Source organism: Bos mutus, chromosome X, assembly GCF_027580195.1.
Source record: "Bos mutus isolate GX-2022 chromosome X, NWIPB_WYAK_1.1, whole genome shotgun sequence".
Lineage (NCBI taxonomy): Eukaryota > Metazoa > Chordata > Mammalia > Artiodactyla > Bovidae > Bos > Bos mutus.
The window spans coordinates 43275509-43294151 of NC_091646.1; the positions used below are offsets into that span (position 1 = coordinate 43275509).

Genomic DNA, 18643 nt, shown 5'->3' on the forward strand with positions numbered 1-18643 from the left:
CTCCTACTCATAGATTTTTATTCTCTTTAGGGTATAATCGGATCTCCATCTAAGTGTTAGTCACTCAGTTATGTCTGACTCTTTGCAATCCCATGGACTGTAGCCCACCAGGCCCCTCTGTCCATGGGGTTTCCCAGGCAAGAAATCTGGAGTGGGTTAGCATTTCTTTCTCCAAGGGATCTTCCTGACCCAGGGATCGGACCCAGGGATTGAACCTGGGTCTCTTGCATTGCAGGCATATTCTTTACCATCTGAGTCACCAGGAAAGCCCTATCTCCATCTAAAATAACAATCTTATGTGGATGTTTGCGTCAGAACTTCTTAGCAGTAGACAAGATTTGGACGAACAATGACAATGCTGAAGATGGCCTCTTCCTGTGTCTTGACAGCTCTAAAAGTCTGTTCTGGAATGAGACTGGGCTGTGATCATGAGCAGGCCAGTGGGTGAAAACTATGGGTAGCCAGAGGAGCTAATGTTGTCTTTTCTCCAACTAAGTCGTTTCATTCTATGCTCATAGGCACATGAAAACCTGGAGGTATATTTGAGCCAAACTTCTCCACAGATGGGCCACCAATTCCTCTTTACTGTTCTCCGTATTCTCCAGAAAGTTTATTGGACATGAACCATTCCTTTAGAAGGAATTTGGGAGAGAATGATGTTAAAGGGGGTGAAACAAATGCTTATTGAATGAACCAGTGAGTAGTGGGCTGGAGAAATCAGGGAAGGCTTCCTGCAGGAGGCATGGGTTTGATCTTATCCTGCAAGAATTGGTGCATGTTGGTTCAGTTCAGTTCAGTCGCTCAGTCGTGTCTGACTCTTTGCGACCCCATGAATCACAGCACGCCAGGCCTCCCTGTCCGTCACCAACTCCCGGAGTTCACTCAAACTCACGTCCATCGAGTCAGTGATGCCATCCAGCCATCTCATCCTCCGTCGTCCCCTTCTCCTCCTGCCCCCAATCCCTCCCAGCATCAGTCTTTTCCAATGAGTCAGCTCTTCGCATGAGGTGGCCAAAGTACTGGAGTTTCAGCTTTAGCATCATTCCTTCCAAAGAAATCCCAGGGCTGATCTCCTTTAGAATGGACTGGTGGGATCTCCTTGCAGTCCAAGGGACTCTCGAGAGTCTTCTCCAACACCACAGTTCAAAAGCATCAATTCTTCGGCACTCAGCCTAGTTGAAAAAAAAAATTGTGTGGTGAGTAGCTGCTGCTGCTGCTACATTGCTTCAGTCGTGTCCGACTCTGTGCGACCCCATAGACGGCAGCCCACCAGGCTTCCTGTCCCTGGGATTCTCCAGGCAAGAACACTGGAGTGGGTTGCCATTTCCTTCTCCAGTGCATGAAAGTGAAAAGTGAAAGTGAAGTCGCTCAGTCGTGTCCGACTCTAGCGACCCCATGGACTGCAGCCTACCAGGCTCCTCCGTCCATGGGATTTTCTAGGCAAAAGTACTGGAGTGGGGTGCCATTGCCTTCTCCAGTGGTGAGTAGGGAAGCAGTTAAATTTAATGCAACCAACTGAAATATCTAATTAATTCCACTCACTGAGCCACTGTAGGAATATACCTCAGGCTTACCCCTAGGGGAAAGCCAGAGACTAGGCAATGATTAAAAAAAAAATGATAAGGAGGGAGGCAGTATGTCCTAGTGGTTAGGAATTCAGTTACTGATGTTAGACTGCTTAAGTTCAAGTCCAAGGCTTTCTGCTTATCTGCTTATTAGCTATGTGATCCTTGACAATTTAATCTCTCTGGCCCTATTATCTTTATCTGTGACATAGGAATACCTTCCTGCCTCACAGGTTTGGTGAGAAGATTAAATGGGATAATGTATCAATAATGTAAAATACAGTGCCTTGTGCAGAGTAACTGCTCAGCAAAGGGCAGCAATATATTTTTTCTTACAGTTTTGAGATATAATTATAATAAATTTTAAGGTATACAGTATGATATGATTTATGTATATCATGAAGTGATTATCACAATGTTTAGTGAACATCCATCATCTCATATAGGTACAGAATAAATTTTTCCTTGTGATGAGAAAACTTAGGATTTACCCTCTTAACTTTTATATGTAACATACAGCAGTATTAATTGTATTTATCATGTTGTACATATATCCCTAAGGCAGGCAGACTTTTAAAAATATTTATTTGGCTGTACTCGGTCTTATTAATAGTTGCAGCACTCAAGATCTTCAGTCTTTGTTGTGGCATGAAGGATCTTTTGATTGCAGCATGTGGGAGCTTTAGTTTCACAATGAGAACTCTTGGTTGTGGCATGTGGGATCTAGTTCCCTGACTAGGGATTGAACCCTGAATTGGGAGCATGGAGTCTTAGCCACTGGACCACCAGGGAAGCCTGGAAAGTGAGTTTTTAAATTCTGTTTACACATTTAACTGTTTAAATACTGAATTAGTTTTGTTCACTTTTCTATCTCCGATGTCTTAAACAAATTTGTTGGGTGAATGAATGCCCGCTGGTAAACGATGCTAATACAGCGAGAAGTGCTGTAACAGAGATTGAATACAAGGCACTTTTCAGTACATGAGGGATAGGGTATGTTATGCTTAACTCTGAGCAGTTCAGGGAACATTTGGTTGACAGGGGCTGTTCCTTTCTAGAATTTTCAGTGCAGTCAGATCTATGAGAGTCAACTGCATCCCAAAACTAGGTAAAGCGATGCTATGGAGCCACCAGGTGGCACTACTACACAGGGATTCAACCAGCAGAGGAGCCCTTTCCAGCCAAGAGTTCATGTTTCTGTCTGACGCAGTTTTTCTCTCCTCTCCACAGAAACTCAAGCTATGACTTCTTCCGTCTTGTTCTGCTGGTTTTGGAGCACTGCCATTCCTACCCAAGGCTCAGTGCAGTTCAGTCACTCAGTCGTGTCCGATTGTTTGCAACCCCATAGACTGCAGCGCACCAGGCTTCCCTGTCCATCACCAACTCCTGGAGCTTGCTTAAACTCATGTCCAAACCCAAGGCTACTTGGGAGCCATCTGATGCTTAAGCTACTCTGTCTTTATCAGGCGAGAGGAGAGAGAGAGACAATGCTGAGTATATTTCCAGTTCTTTGCGTTTTGGACTTCTGACTCCCACACCATTGCCTTGTTTCTCCTGCTCTGCCCTGGATGAAACTAAAAGAGTAAGGGGGAGAAGCAAAACTACCCTTTTTTGAAACAGCAGGCACTATATCAGAAATGTTATATAGTCACATTGTTGAATGGCAACAGAACCTTGAGAGATTAATTTTGTCATTTATTTTGTCCGTTATCTTGCTTCAGCAGTTATTAACATAGGCGCTGCCAGTCTTATTTCTGCGATACCCCCCACCCAACACCACTGAATTATTTTCAGGCAAATCCCAGATGATTTTTCATTGCATAATTTCATTTTAAAATGCTTCCTTACATTTCTCTAAAAAAAATTTAAACATCACAGTATCATTATAACACTTTTAAAACCCCCAAGAAATAATACCCTAATATTATCAAATAGATACCTTCTGTTCAAATTTACCTAGATGTCTAATTTTAAAAACTGCATTTGGTTAATTCAAATCAGGATTCCAACAGAGTTCATACATTTAATTCTTTTGATATGTGAGCTATGAGCCATTTTACGTAGAGGGAAACTGAGGATCAAGAGATAATCTGTTGAGTATTCAAAAACAATTCTCTATTGAATCAGACCTCGTACCAGTTGTTGGGGATGCAAAGATAAACACCCAAGTCTCTGCTTCAAGGAACTCAGTCTTATGCTCCTATGATGCTCTGTGAATATATCTGTTGCAAGACTTAGTATTTTATTAGTGTGTGGTTTTTTCTCTCATACCAGATAAGTGGCAGAAGGCAGGGACCAGTTTGTATTCTTAATACCAAGTATAGTCCTTGGTACATAGTAGGTGTTTAACAACTATGGGGAAAGGAATAATTTCGTCAGAGTGGGCAGGGGAAACCAGTGAAGAGTTTCAAGCAGGGCAGCAGCACGTTAAGACTATCACTGTAGGTTGGTGGCACATGTCATCATTTGGATTGAAGGCATGAGAGACTGGAGGCAGAGAAGGGACCTTTGCTGGAGAGCCAGACTAAAGCAATGGTGGTGAGTATGGAGAGGAGAAGACAGATTGGAGAGTTACTGGGGATATGAGTTTGGCAGTATTTGTTAATTTGTTAGATGTAGAGAATGAGTGTTTCTGGCTTTGATGATGGTGGTGCCACAAATAGATTCAGTGCAAAGAGGAGAAGCGAGTTTGGGGTGGAAGATGAGTTCCATTTTGAAGATGCTAAGTTGTGTCTGTGTGATCTTCAGGAGAATGTGGGAGACCAGAGCCCAGGTCGGAGGTCAGGAAAGGAGATCAGGGGAACACAGCATGAAGGTAGAGCTTGAAAGCCTGATGGTGGATGCCCTCACTGGCAAGAAGACATGCAGGGAGTGGACTCAGGAGGGAACTCTGACACTACCAAGGGAGTGGAGAATGAGAAGCCCATGAGAAGGATGAAAAAGGAACAGCCAGGGAGATTGGAAGAAAATCAGGAGAGTGTGTGGTGCCACAGAAGCCAAAAGAGGAAAAAGTTCAGGAGAGAGGGAGTGGGAGTGGTTGACACTCTTGAGGTAGGTCAAGAGGTCGTGACAGAAGACAGCTCAGTGCTGTGGTCAGAGTGTGGTCAGTCGTGAAGGAGTGGCAGGTGGTGGGCATCAAAAGGCCAGTTGGTCCCTCATCCAAAAGGGCCTTGGTCACCCACCTATGGAGTTAAGCCTTCATTCTGTAGATAATGGAGAGTCATCAAGAGGTTTCAAAAAGGAGTGACCTGGTCAGATTGGAGTGTTCCAGAAAAATCAGGCTGAGGCAGGATGCTGCATAGGATGTTGTGGAGGAATAGGATCTTTAGCAGGTAAAATTGGCGGGCACTGAAAATGGTAGCTAACACTCAGTGAGCCCTTATTATGAGCCAGGCACTACTCTCAGTGCTTATATGAATTATCTCACATCATTCTCACAACCCATCTATGGGGTAGATAACGTTGTTGGCCTCATTTTATGCCTGAGGAAGCTGAGGTACAGAGAGAGAAAACAATTTGCAGGTGGTCAGAGAGCTGGTAAATGACAGAGCCTAGATCAGAGCCTAGATTCAAGTCCAGGTGGTTGGTTCTAATCCACTCTAACCTGTTTCACTGCATGCCACTCTTCTAGATTTTGTTTTGCCTTGATTAGATGTGAGGAGTGAGGGGGTTAGGATTAGGTTCAGCTATGAGCTATCAGGCATCCAAAATAAGAACAGATTAAACAGGGTAGAGGGTTTCTGTGGTGGCTCAGTGGTAAAGAATCTGCCTGCCAAACAGGAGACATGAGTTTGACCCTTGGGTCAGGAAGATCCCCTGGAGAAGGAAATATTCTTCCTTCAGCACATACTCCTCAATATTCTTGACTGGGAAATCTCATGGACAGAGGAGCCTGGTGGGCTACAGTCCATGGGGTTGCAAAGAGTTGGACACGACTGAGCAACTAAACAACAAACAGGATAGAAATTCATTTCTCTTTCATTAAAGAAAGAAATTAATCAAAACCTAAAAGGCTTAATGGCCAGTCATCTCCACAATATGGCACTTGACTCCATGGTACCCGATAGAGCTCCAGCCATCATGTTCATGCTGTAAGCAGCAAAATGCCGGGTGGAGGGAAAGAAAACAGATATTGGGGCCAACTGGCAGTCTGCTATAAGAGAAATTCCAGAACTCTGCCATGGGTAATTGCAAGGAGGATGGGGTTACCAGCAGTGGAGGTAGAGAATACAGGAAACCTGTTAGGCCTTTATTATTTTTGTTTGCCCAAGGTCTTTCCCCTCCCTTGGAAGCAAAACCCTCTGTTTTAGGGGAGTACTGCTCCTCTCCTGACCAGCAATGCCTGTTTTAGTTTGGGCTTCCAATCCAAGTACCCTATCATCTCCCTAGTCACAGTTGATCTGATGGGTTAATATACAGGCATGTGATGTAAATCAGAACAATCTGAATCCTTCTCTTCACCAACTTAAATGGGGGAAAATACTGTGTCCCACTTTTGTGGGACAGCTTGTAGATGTGTGGCCAGAAACCATTGGCCCTTTTACAACTACAAGGAAGAAGCATGTCTTGAGAGAATGCAATCAGCATGTAGAATGAACTGTAAATTCCTATTGGTGTTCAAGCCTCTGGTCTTGTCCTTGAGACTCATCTACAATCTTGCCCTTAGAGACTTCTGATAAATTCCCTCTTGTGCTCAAGTTAAAGCTGTATTTCTGTCAACTTGCAATCAGTAAAATCCTGATTAAAGCTGTGTTCTAAAAGTTAACTCTCGAATCAGTGTGGATATGCTTAAGGTGTGTGTGTGTATTTGGGGGGGGTGGTCATAGTAAATAGCAACCAGAAGCAGGAAGATAATTTATGAGGCTGTTTTAATAGTCTACACGAGGAACAATGAAAATCTGAACTAAGGTGATATCAGTGGGTACTGTAGTTCCTGGCCGGGTTTACCATGTCTTTTCTAGACCTTGAATCAGTTGCGCGTATCTGCATATTGATCATCTCTACCCGGATGGATGGCATCACCAACCACTGGTTGGATGGCATCACTGACTCAATGGACATAAGTTTGAGCAAGCTCTGAGGGTTGGTGACGGACAGGGAAGCCTGGCGTGCTGTATGTAGTCCATGGGGTCGCAAAGAGACACAACTGAACTGAACTGAACCTGGATGGAATGTAAAATGTCCCTGTTCATTATGAGGATATTTTCCTCTATGTCTTTTGTTCTTCAGTTGCTGACTTGTGACCTACTCTTTGTGACACCATGGTCTGCAGCACCCCAGGATTCCCTGTACTTCACTATCTCCCAGAGTTTGTGCAAACTCATGTCCATTGAATCAGTGATGCTATCCAACCGTCTTATCCTCTGTCGTTCCCTTCTCCTTCTGCCCTCAATGTTTCCCAGCATCAGAGTCTTTTCTAATGAGTTAGCTCTTCACATCGGAGAAGGCAATGGCACCCCACTCCAGTACTCTTGCCTGGAAAATCCCACGGATGGAGGAGCCTGGTAGGCTGCAGTCCATGGGGTTGCTGGGAGTCGGACACGACTGAGCGACTTCCCTTTCACTTTTCACTTTCATGCATTGGAGAAGGAAATGGAAACCCACTCCAGTGTTCTTGCCTGGAGAATCCCAGGGACAGGGGAGCCTGGTGGGCTGCTGTCTCTGGGGTCGCACAGAGTTGGACATGACTGAAGTGACTTAGCAGCAGCAGCAGCAGCAGCTCTTCACATCAGGTGGCCAAAGTATTGGAGCTTCAGCTTCAGCATCAGTCCTTCCAATGAATATTCAGGGTTGATTTCTTTTAGGATTGACTGGTTTGATCTCCTTGTAGTCCCAGGGGTTCTCAAGAGTCCTCTAAAACCACAGTTCAAAAGGATAAATTCTTCAGCACTCAACCTTCTTTATGGTCCATCTCCATCCATACATGACTACTGGAAAAACCATAGCTTTGACAATACAGACCTTGTCGGCAAAGTCATGTCTCTACTTTTTAATATACTGTCTGTTTTTCATAGTTTTTCTTCCAAGGAGCAAATATCTTTTAATCTCATGGCTGTAGTCACCATCTGCAGTGATTTTGGACCCCAAGAAAATAGTCTGTCTCTGTTTCTATTTTTTCCCATCCATTTGCCATGAAATGAGGGAACCGGATGCCATAATCTTCATTTTTTGAATGTTGAGATTTAAGCCAACTTTTTGCTCTCCTCTTCCACCTTCATCAAGAGGCTCTTTAGTTCCTCTTCACTTTCTGCCATTAGGGTGGTGTCATCTGCATATCTGAGGTTATTGATGTTTCTCCCGACAATCTTGATTCCAGCTTGTGCTTCATCCAGCCCAGCATTTTGCATGATGTCCTCTGCATAGAAGTTAAATAAGCAGGGTGACAATATACAGCCGTGGCGTACTCCTTTCCCAATTTTAAACCAGTCTGTTGTTCCATGTCCAGTTCTAACTGTTGCTTCTTGACCTCCATACAGGTTTCTCAGAAGGTAGGTAAGGTGGTCTGGTATTCCCATCTCTTTAAGAATTTTCCATAGTTTGTTGTGATCCACAAAATCAAAGGGTTTAGCATAGCCAATGATGCAGAAGTAGATATTTTTATGGAATTCCCTTGCTTTTTATATGATCCAGTGGATGTTGGCAATTTGATCTCTGGTTCTTTTGCCTTTTCTAAATCTAGCTTGTACTCTGGAAGTTCTCAGTTCATGTACTGCTGAAGTGTAGCTTGAAGGATTTTGAGCATTACCTTGCTAGCATGTGAAATGAGTACAATTATGCAGTAGTTTGAGTATTCTTTGGCATTGCCCTTCTTTGGGGTTGGAATGAAAACTGACCTTTTCCAGTCCTGTGGCCACTGCTGAGTTTTCCAAATTTGCTGGCATATCGAGTGCATCACTTTCAAAGCATCATCTTTTAGGATTTGAAATAGCTCAGCTGGAATTATATCACTTCCACTAGCTTTGTTCATAGTAAAAGCATCCTAAGTCTTCACACTCCAGGATGTCTGGCTCTAGGTGAGTGATCAAACCATCATGGTTATCTGGGTTACTAAGACCATTTTTGTAGTTCTTCTGTGTATTCCTGCTACCTCTTCTTAATATTTTCTGCTTCTTTTAGATCCATATGGTTTCTGTCCTTTATTGTGCCCATCTTTGCATGAATGTTCCCTTGGTATCTCTAATTTTCTTGAAGATATCTCTAGTCTTTCCCATTCTATTGTTTTCCTCTACTTCCTTGCATTGTTCATTTAAGGCTTTCTTATCTCTCCTTGCTATTCTCTGGAATTCTGCATTCAGATGCGTATATCTATTCTTTTTGCCTTTGCCTTTCACTTCTTTTTTCAGCTATTTGAAAGGCCTCCTCTGACAACCATTTAGCCTTTTTGCATTTCTTTTTCTTGGGGATGGTTTTGATCACCACCTCCTATACAGTGTTACAAACCTCCATCCATAGTTCTTTAGGTACTCTGTCTATCAGATCTAATCCCTTGAGTCTGTTTGTCCTTAAACATATGTGTAATATCTGCTTAAAAACTCCTCTGCCTTAATTCTAACATCTAGATCTCTAGGGGCTGGTTTTCACTGATTATCTTTTTTTCTTCAGTATGGGTAACGTTTATCTGTTTACAATATGCTCAGTCATTTGAATTTCTTGGAGGACATGTTGTAGAGAATCTGGATTCCATTGTGTCCCTCGGAAGAGTATTGATTTTTTTGTTTTAGCAGGTAGTTAGCTTGACAGAACTCAGATTCTATACTCAGTTTCCCCTGCAGTAAGTAGCAGCCAAAATTTCTATTTAGTTCTTTTAGTTTGAACTGTTTGGAAACTGCCCTGTGAGTACATGGCCAAGTTTGAGGAATCTGTGGGACATTCAGTCTGAGTACGTATAAGTCTGGATTAGTGGAGAGAGAGCTGGGATGGAGATGTATAATGCAGAATCTCTGGTGGCTAAATGATAGATGAGTCCATGGGTGTAGATGATATAACCAGATAACAGAGTAAGAAAATGATTGATAACAAGGCCCAGTAGTTAAAGGAAAACCATAAGAAATGAGTCACTTTAGGAGACTAAGAAACAGCCAGAAAAATTCAAGGCACACAAGGAGAGGTGGTATACAAAAAAACAGGGGAGGAGAATTTCATGAATGAGTTAGTGGTCAGTAGATTCCAGTTTAGCAGAAAAAGCAAGCAAAGCAAGTACTAAGCAGGCATTGGATTTAACAACTAAGAGGTCTTCACCTCAGGGATCACAGTTTCAGTGGCATGGGGCATTGCTACATGGCAGTTTGAGGAGTGTGAGTGTGTGGTAGACTTCATCCTATGTTCCCTGTTAACAGTTCCTGTCAGTAATCATACCTCTGTCTAGTCACCTGGTCTTGAATCTGGTGAGCTCTGTATATAAGTTTAACTGATAGAATGCAAGAAGTGATGCTGCTTGACTTACAAGGTTGGGTCATAAGAAACCTTACTACTTTCACTTTGGTCTTTTAGGGCTATGAGCAATCATTTAAGAACTTTCATCACCCTGTTAGAGAGACCACATGGAGAGATTTCAAGACAACATGGACAGAGCATGAAGCCTAGCTGCACCCAGCGTTCCAGAAATCTCTACCAAGGCACCAGCCATAAAGGAAACCATCCTGGCTCCACCAGATCAACTTAGCCACCAGTTGGACATCACTAGGTGACTCCAGTAGATGCCATATGGAGCAGGAAAATTGTCCAGTAAGACTTGCTCAAATTTCTCATCCACCCAATCATGACAATAATAGAATGCTTATTGTTTTCATTCCTGTGTTTGGGGGTGGTTTATTAAACAGCAGTGTATAACTGGAACATTGGACATTGAATCCCTGATAGCTCAGTTGGTAAAGGATCTGCCTGCAATGCAGGCGATCCTGGTTCGATTCCTGGGTCAGGAAGATCCACTGGAGGAGGAATAGGATACCCACTCCAGTATTCTTGGGCTTCCCTTGTGGCTCAGCTGGTAAAAAATCCACCTGCAATGGGGGTATCTGGGTTCTGTCCCTGGGTTGAGAAGATTCCCTGGAGAAGGAAATGGCTACCCACTCCAGTATTCTGGCCTGAAGAATTCCATGGACTGTATAGTCCATGGGGTCACAAAGAGTCAGACATGACTGAGCAACTTTCACTTCACTTCACTTGGGTATTGAAATAATAAAGATTGTAAATGCATGTTATACTTCCAGTAAGCTTGGAGAGGGAAAGATCAGATGGCAGCTAGAAAGTCTCATAAGATTGTGGGCAGATTTTTTTTAAGGTGGTAGATACTTGAGAATGTTTGCATGTTTTGGTGGAGGGATCTAGGAGATGGAGGAAGCTGAAGATACAGAAGAGAGGGGCTATCTCACATTGATGTGTGAGATTTTGAGAAGGGCAGGGATGAGATCCAAAACTCAAGTAGAGGAGCTGATGTTAGGCATAAGGGAAGTGGGGCACTTTAGTCTCTAAAATAAGAGATGTCTGCCCTCTTCTGGATGTTTAAAAATGTCAGACTTTCTTATTACTGTAATTAAGAGAATATATGAAGGTTAGTTAGACAGTAATGGATCTCCCAAGCACTGATGACTGTGGCACTTTCTTTGGCTTATTCACTTAATCCGGACCAGGAAATGACTAGAATTTCCATCCTTAGTTCTATTTTTCCTGTTAACTAAGAGTTTGTTCTGTCTAATGAGAATGTTGTGAGTAGAAATAGGCATTGGGCGTGAGGATGGTAATGAAGATTTAGAAGAGTTGTTTTGAGAAGTGAGAGCAGAAACTGACTAAAATTTTGTGGATTTTGTGCCTGGTGGATTTCCATGCATTATTGGATTGAAAACCACAAAAATGAGAGAGCACTGATCATTATACCTATGATATTTTCTTTAAGGATACACACACTGCATCCCACTAGGCTCCTTTGTCTATTGGATTCTCCAGGCAAGAATACTAGAGTGGATTGCCATGCCCTCCTCCATGGTATCTTCCCTACCCAGGAATTGAACCTGAATCTCCTGTGTCTCCTGTGTTGGCAGGCAGTCTTTATCACTGAGCCACCTGGGAAGCCTGATATTTTAAAGTCATGGCATAAAGAGAAAAGACTATCCTTGCATGGAATCAGAGCTGATGTCTTAGGTCAAGGTTTGGTGAGAGTATTGGTCAGAGAGGTTAAAGTGATTAATTATAAGATATAAAGTAAAAAATAAGAAAATGATAAGCCATACTGGGAGAAAAATGAATGGATCAAGGAGGTCTTGATAAGGTTGAAGAATTAGTGCAGTGTGAATAAGAGAGAGAATGAGCTGGAGAGACAGAAGTAGACTAAACTGTTTCAAGGATAAAGAATTCTAGATGATCACAAAGTTCAGGGTATGAACATGGAAGAAAGTCGTTGGAGACAGACAAGAAAATCAAGAGAATGAGAGGCCAGGGTACTGCATGAGTGAAAACATGGAACTTGAAATTACTTTAGGTAATGGAAAAACTTGAGGATGGAAAAGAAAACATTAATTGGGATGCCATATGCCTCAGTGAAGGTAAGGGAGTGAACAGAGTTCAGAAGCTGACATAATAAGAAGACTGTGATGTGGTTTACAGAGAAAAATGCATGTATTAGATAAGTTTCCTTCAGGCATGAGTTATGGTGATGTTGGCTGTGAGTTCAATTTCTTGATTTAACAATAAGGTAAATCAAGACAAGGGAAGAGGAAATTTGCTGACCTATATGTGACACCATCCAGAAATCACTAAAACACTATCTGTTGTGTGCAATGAATCTATGGAAAAGATGGATAACTAGCTAAATTTGTGGATTCATAAGATGGCAATCAAACTTTACAAAGCATTATAAACAACATTGTTTTGAGGCTGAGAGCCAAAGAAATTTAAGTTCTTGTTACTCAGGTCAGGAAAATGTTAGACCCTTCTCAGTATGATAAAGGAATAGTGCATATATAATTCATTATTTTAAGAACTATAAAATGAGATGTCTTTAAACAGAAACACAAATGTACCTATGGCTAATTCTTGTTCATGATTGACAGTAAACCACAAAATTCTGTAAAGCAATTATCCTTCAATTTAAATAAATAAAGTGGCAAAAAAAGATTATATGTTGATTGGTTGATGAGAATGTGACCAGGGGTTTGCAGGAACGTCACTCTGTATGTCCACTAGGAGCAGTGGCTCAGTATTTGCTAGTTCACTGCTCAAGGTAATTTTATTGGATATAACTACCCCATATAATGAGAATTGATGTGTGTGTGTGTGTTGAAGTATTTTAATGCAAATTTCAGACATCCTAACATTTCCTTTGTAAATATTTCAGTATGTGTCTCCAGCACAGTGATTCTCCAAGTGTGGTCTGAGGACCCTGGAGACACCTGACACCTGAAATCCATTCAAAGTGCCTGGGAACTCGTCCTTTTTCCCACTACATATCTCCATAAGGTTAAATTTTCTTCATATATGTCAAACAAAATAACCACAACGATACCACAGTGATGAAGCAAGTAAGAGTCTAGCTGTCTTATATTAAGGCAAACATTACAGAGCTTTTCAAAAAAGAAAACATTTCTAAATTTTTTTTATTTTGGAAAATAGTTATTTTAATAAAATGTATTGTTTATGTTAACATGTAGTGGATTTATTGTTATTTTAATGAATTAATAAGTATTTTTAGATATTTTCAGTTTTTATTTTGAATATAGTAAATATTAGTAGATCTGTAACCTACATAAATGAAAGGCTTATGGTCCAAGAAAATAGTAGTGATCTCTTTTTACTGTGTTCACATTTTAAACTATATTATAAAAAAGCTGTCAGAATTTTTAAAAAGAAGCACTAGTGTACTTCCTTTGAACACGTTTGTAAAACTTGCCAGAAGGAAGAGAAAGTTTTAAACTACTCCAGCTATGCATGAAAAGGAACTAGCACAGAATGATTCTAGTAATTAAAGTCACCAAGGCTACTTTCTGAAACTCTGGAAATCCCATAACAACTTTTTAAAAAACCTTTTTTGTTTTTAAATAATTATGACCTCACAGGAAGTTGCAAAAGCAGTGCTTAGAGATCCATGTGCTTGTCATCAGATTTCCCCAATGATGGTATCTTATGTAACTGTAAAATGTCAAGTCCAAGAAATTGATATTGGTACAGTATTGTTAAGTAGATTATAGACCTTATTCGGTTGTTGTCACTTTTTACATACTTTAATTTTTGTGCATGCATGTAGCTCTATCCAGTTTTACCCCATGTATAGATTTGTATAACCACCACCACAGTCAATATATAAAACTGTTCAGTTATCTCAGTTATTCCCTGGTGGCACAGACAGTAAAGAATTTGCCTGCAATGTAGGAGACCCGGGTAAGATCCCTGGATCAGGAAGATACGCTGGAGAAGGGAATGACGACCCACTTCAGCCTGGAGAATTTCATGGCAGAGGAGCCTGGCAGGCTACAGTCATGGGGTCTCAAAGGGTCAAATAGGACTGAGTGACTAACACTTCCAGTTATCCCAAAAGTGCTCCCTTGTGCTATCCCTTTATATTCTCAGCCCCCAGCTCCATCTTTATACCCTGGCAACAGTTAATCTCTTCTCAATCTCTATAGTTTGGCATTTATATAAATGGAATCCTATAATATGTAACCTTTGGGGATTGACTTTTTTCACTGAGTGAAATGCCCTTGGAGGTCCATCCTAGTCACTATATTAATAGTTTGTTTCTTTTTATTGCTGAGTAGTATTCCACTGGATGGATATACCAGAGTTTATTTATCCAGTCGCTAATTGAAGGACATTTGGGTTGTTTCCTGCTTTTGCTATTATGAATAAAGCTGCTCTGATTATTCATATACAGGTTTTTTTAATCTTTTATTTTTAATTGGAGGGTAGTTACTTTACAATATTATGGTTTCTGCCATACATCAACATGAATCAGCCATAGCTATGTATATGTCCCCTCTGTCTTTAACCTCTCTCCCACCTCCCTCCCCACGCCACCCCTCTAGGTTGTCACAGAGCACCTGATTTAAGCTCCCTGCATCATACAGCAAAATCCCACTGGCTATCTATTTTACATATGGTAATATATATGTTTCAATGCTACTTTCTCAAATCATCCCCCTTCTCTTTCCCTCACTGTGTCCAAAAGTCTATTCTCTATGTCTGCATCTCCATTGCTGCCCTGTAGATAGGTTTATCCATACCATATTTCTAGATTTCATATATATATGTATTAATACATGATATTTGTCTTTCTCTTCCTTACTTACTTCACTTTGCATAATAGGTTCTAGGTTTATCCACCTCATTAGAACTGACTCAAGTGCGTTCTTTTTTATAGCTGAGTAATATTGCATCGTGTATACGCACCACAGCTTCTTCTCATTTCTCTGGGATAGATGCTCAAGAGTTTACTTGTGGGGTCATATGGTAAATGCGTGTTTAGTTTTATAAGAAACTGCTAGGATGATTCCTAGAGCCTTACTATTTTACATTCCTAGCAGTATTGTATACAAGATCCTATTTTCCACAGCTTTGCCAACATTTGGTATTACTATTTTATATTTTACCCATTCTAATGAGTACATAATTGTAGCTTATTGTGGTTTTTATTTGCATTACTTTAATTAGGTAATGATATTGAACATCTTTTCACGTGCTACTTTGCCATCCATATGTCTTCTTTGGTGAGATTCTGTTCATGTCTTTTGCTCATTTTCTCATTGTATCATTTTTTTATTAATTAATTTTATTTTATTTTTAAACTTTACATAATTGTATTAGTTTTGCCAAATATCAAAATGAATCCGCCACAGGTATACATGTGTTTTTTACTGTTGAGTTGTGAGAATTTGTTATATATTCTAGAAACCAATTATTTGATGGGTATAAGGTTTGCAGATATTTTCTCCAAATCTGTTGCTTGTCTTTTCATCCTCTTAACAGGCTGTATTACAGCACAAGAATTCTTAATTTTGGTGAAATCCAATTAATAATTTTTTTTCCTTTGTTGTTCAGTAACTAAGTCATGTCCAGCTCTTTGCCACCCCGTGGACTGCAGCACTCCAGACTTCCCTGTACTTCACTGTCTCCCAGAGGTTGCTCAAACTCATATCCGTTGAGTCGATGATACATCCAACCATCTTATCCTCTGTCTTCCCCTTCTCCTCCTGTCCTCAATCATTCCCAGCATCAGGGTTCTTTTCCAGTGAGTCAGCCCTTTGCATCATGTGGCCAAAGTGTTGGAGCTTCAGCTTTAACCTCAGTCCTTCCAATGGAATATTCAGGGTTGACTTCCTTTAGGATCAACTGGTTTGATCTCCTTGTAGTCCAGGGAACTCTCAAGAGTCTTCTCCAGCACCACAGTTCAAAAGCATCAATTCTTCGGTGCTCAGCCTTCTTTATGGTCCAACTCTCACATACATACATGACTACTGGAAAAACTATACCTTGCTGTTCAGACATTTGTCGGCAGAGTGACGTCTCTGCTTTTTAGAACACTGTCTAGGTTTTCATACCTTTTCTTCTGAGGACCAAACATCTTTTAATTTCATGGCTGCAGTCACCATTGGCAGCGATTTTGGAGCCCAAGAAAGTAAATCTGCCACTGTTTCCATTTTTTCCCTATTTGCCATGAAGTGATGGGACCAGATGCCATGATCTTAGTTTTTTGAATGTTGACTTTTAAGCCAGCTTTTTCACTCTCCTCTTTGACCTTCATCAAGAGGCTCTTTAGTTCCACTTTGCTTTCTGCCGTTAAAGTGGTATCATCTGCATATCTGAGGTTATTGATATTTCTCCTGGCAGTCTTGATTCAAGCTTGTGCTTTGTCCAGCCTGGCATTTTGCATGATACACTCTGCATAGAAGTTAAATAATCAGGGTGACAGGATACAGCTTTGATACACTCATTTCCCAATTTTGAATCAGTCCATTTTTCCATGTCCAGTTCTAACTGTTACTTCTTGACCTGCATACAGGTTTCTTAGGAGACAGGCAAGGTGGTCTGGTATTCCCGTCTCTTTAAGAATTTTTTACAGTTTGTTGTGATGTATGTTATGGTTTTTGGTATCTAGTTCTTAGATCTTTTCAGCAAGATCGAGGTCCCAAAGATTTTCCTCATGTTTTCTGACTAAAAGTTTTAAAGTTTTATATTTTATACCTAAGTCCATGTTTCATTTTTTAGTTTATTTTTGTATCTTATGCAAGGTTCAGGTTGAAGGTTTTTTTTTTTTTTCCCATTGTTCAAGCACCATTTTTAAAAAAGGTATTCTAATATTGAAATTTTTTACACCTTTGTCAAAAATCAGTTGGGTATATTTGTGTTGGTCTGTTTCTGGGTTCTTTCTTTGTTTCCTCTGACCTGTGTCTCTCATTCCTCTAATATCACACTGTCTCAATTTGCTATATCTATATAATAAATCTTATCATTAGGTAGAGTGATTCTTCTCAGTTTATTTTTTTTTTCAGAATTGTTTTAGCTATCATAGTTACTTTGAATTTCCTCAAAAAGTTTAGAATAAGCTTCTCTATATCTATGAAAATCTTCCTGGGTATATGTGTGTGTACTCAGTCATATCCAACTCTTTGTGACCCCATGGACTGTAGTCTGCTAAACTCCTCTATCCATGACAGGCAAGGATACTGGAGTGGGTTGTCATTTCCTATTCCAGGGGACCTTCCCAACTCAGGGATTGAACCCACGTCTCCTGAGACTCCTACATTGGCAGGCGGATTCTTTACCACTCAGCCAACTGGGAAGCCCTGTAAATGCTTTACAGGTATTTAATATTCTAGTGAGTGCACTGTTGTTGTTGTTTATTGACTAAGTCGTGTCTGACTCTTTGTGACCCCATGGACTATAGCCCGCCAGGCTCCTCTGTCCATGGGATTTTCCAGGCAAGAATGCTGCAGTGGGTTTCCATTTCCTTCTCTAGGGGATCTTCATGACCCAGGGATGGAACCCACATCTCCTGCATTTCCTGCATTAGCAGGCAGATTCTTTACCACTAAGCTACTTGTACTAATTGTTTTAAACCTAGAGATCACTTTGGGGAGAACTGATGTCTTTACTGTATTAAGTCTTCCAGTCAGTGAATGCTGCATGTCTCTCTGAAAGGTTGCTGCTGAACCACGAAAGATGCCAGCGTTTCTCATGATGTACTCTGCACATAAGTTAAATAAGCAGGGTGACAATATACAGCCTTGATGTACTCCTTTTCCTGTTTGGAACCAGTCCGTTGTTCCATGTCCAGTTCTAACTGTTGCTTCCTGACCTGCATACAGGTTTCTCAAGAGGCAGGTCAGGTGGTCTGGTATTCCCATCTCTTTCAGAATTTTCCACAGTTTATTGTGATCCACACAGTCAAAGGCTTTGGCATAGTCCATAAAGCAGAAATAGATGCTTTTCTGGAACTCTCTTGCTTTTTCCATGATCCAGTGGATGTTGGCAATTTGATCTCTGGTTCCTCTGCCTTTTCTAAAACAAGCTTGAACATCAGGCACTATTTAAAGCTTTGCAAATGCTCACACATTTAATTCTTACCACAACCCTTTGAGGGACTTCCTGTTATTTCTCCAGGTTACCAATGAGGAAGGTGAAGCACAGGGCACAAATTCATACAACTTATAACAAAAAGAGCCAGGGTTTCAAGACTGTGCAAATTATGTCCCTCCTCTCTTGATCAAACTGCCCAACCCCTCCATAGGGAACCTGACTGGCCATTTTTATACAAAGTGCAATATTCATATTGGAATCATGGTATCACTACTCAAAGAGCTCAGACAGTGCCCAATCACCCAGCCAGTACCCAACTCCCAAAAGCTAGATTCAAGAATATGGTTTAGTCAGTACAGTGTAGCAACATGTCCTGCTTGAAACTAAATTTCTGATTATCTTCTTTTTCATCCATATGTTATTGAGGGTAGTTGCATTTTCACAAAAGGAGGATGTAGGATAGCCAAAAAAAAAGCCAAAAAAATTTCTCATTCCAGAAAATGCAAGTGAGATCATCCTTTTTTTTAGTTGAGTACCTCAAGATGTGATATTTAGCTAAGATGATGGTAAAATGG

General features: G+C 40.9%; 1 protein-coding gene across 3 annotated transcripts in view; it reads left to right on the plus strand.

Annotated features, from left to right (window-relative positions):
* SLC25A53 (solute carrier family 25 member 53) overlaps nucleotides 1–18643 on the plus strand; it is a 58976-nt gene that overhangs the window by 16757 nt on the left and 23576 nt on the right. For 2 of the 3 annotated variants that reach the window (XR_011463157.1, XM_070365423.1), the window contains exon 2: nucleotides 10056–10289. The gene's annotated coding sequence lies outside the window, so the exon portion shown is untranslated. Of the gene's footprint in view, nucleotides 1–10055; nucleotides 10290–12894; nucleotides 13201–18643 lie in introns of those variants that run through there. The other variant, XR_011463156.1, reaches the window with a different exon arrangement.